Source organism: Budorcas taxicolor, unplaced genomic scaffold (assembly GCF_023091745.1).
Source record: "Budorcas taxicolor isolate Tak-1 unplaced genomic scaffold, Takin1.1 scaffold756, whole genome shotgun sequence".
Classification (NCBI taxonomy): domain Eukaryota; kingdom Metazoa; phylum Chordata; class Mammalia; order Artiodactyla; family Bovidae; genus Budorcas; species Budorcas taxicolor.
Window position 1 is genome coordinate 1,270 of NW_026292732.1, and position 1,231 is coordinate 2,500.

The window sequence follows — 1,231 nt, forward strand, 5'->3', positions numbered from 1 at the left end:
GCGCTGCGGTGGGGAAAGGGCTCTGCCCCGTTCCGGGGGGGGCCGGTGGGGCTGGCTGTCCGGCGCCCGGCGGGGCCCTCCGGGCGGCGGTCGACCGGCGCGCGGCGGGGGCCCCCCGTGTGTCACGGGCCGGCAGCGCCGAGGCCCGCGCGCGGCCTCGGGCGGGGGCGCGGTGGTCGGCGGTCGGTGGTCGGCGTCGGGGCGGTGGCCCGTGGGGGCGCGCCGTGCCCCTCGCCCGCCTTCCCCTTTCCAGGTACCTAGCGCGTCCCGGCGCGGAGGTTTAAAGACCCCTGGGGGGGGTCGCCCGTCCGCCTTGGGGTCGGGGCGGTCGGGCCCGCGGGGAGTCGGGAGGCGCCTCCCGTCTCCCCCGGACTCCGCCGTCCCCCGAGGGGCCGGGGTGGCGCGCGGCGTGGCGCGCCACGGTCACTGCCGCCGCGGCCGTCGGGAGGGGGCTGCCCGGCGGTCGTCGCGTGGCCCGTGGCCGTGTGCGGCGCGTGCGCGCGCCCCTCCCGCGTCCCTGGGGGAGGGTGGGAACCCCCCGGGCGCCTGTGGGGTGCCCGCACCCACCCTGGCGTGTCGGCGCCGGGTGCCCCGTCGTGTGAAACGTTTCCCGGCCCCTCCGTTCTGCTGTGTTCTGTCTGGCTTGGCCGGCCGGAGGCAACCCCCCCACCACCCGACTCCCACCTCCGGGGAGGGAGCCGGGGTGGGGGCGGGACGTGTGCCGTGCCAGGGGCGGGTCTCCCGCCGAAGCGAAACGCTTCACGAAGCTCGTACGACTCTTAGCGGTGGATCACTCGGCTCGTGCGTCGATGAAGAACGCAGCTAGCTGCGAGAATTAATGTGAATTGCAGGACACATTGATCATCGACACTTCGAACGCACTTGCGGCCCCGGGTTCCTCCCGGGGCTACGCCTGTCTGAGCGTCGCTTGACGATCAATCGCCCCTCCGGGGTGCGCGGCTGGGGGCTGTCCTCGCAGGGCCCGCCGGGCCCTCCGTCCCCCTAAGTGCAGACACGGCGTCGCCCCCCCCCCGAAGGCTCTGTGGCCGTGGGGGAGACGCTGCCCGCGAGAAAGGGAGAAGGGGACCGCGAGGTCGCGCCGAGGCCCCTGGCCTGCCGGGCCTTCTGGGGTCGGTCTTCCCCCCCCACCCGGGAGCGCCTCGTCGCGCCGCAAGCGGCCTTTGGGTGTTGCTGCGCGCGGGGTGTCGGGGGTTGGGGACGGTCTCGCGCC

General features: G+C 76.1%; 1 non-coding gene across 1 annotated transcript; it reads left to right on the plus strand.

The window, feature by feature from the left end:
• The first annotated feature begins 774 nt into the window (after positions 1 to 774).
• On the plus strand, positions 775 to 927 carry LOC128071462 (5.8S ribosomal RNA). Its single transcript, XR_008201877.1, has one exon. It is a non-coding gene; the product is annotated as a 5.8S ribosomal RNA (ribosomal RNA).
• The last annotated feature ends 304 nt before the right edge of the window (positions 928 to 1,231 follow it).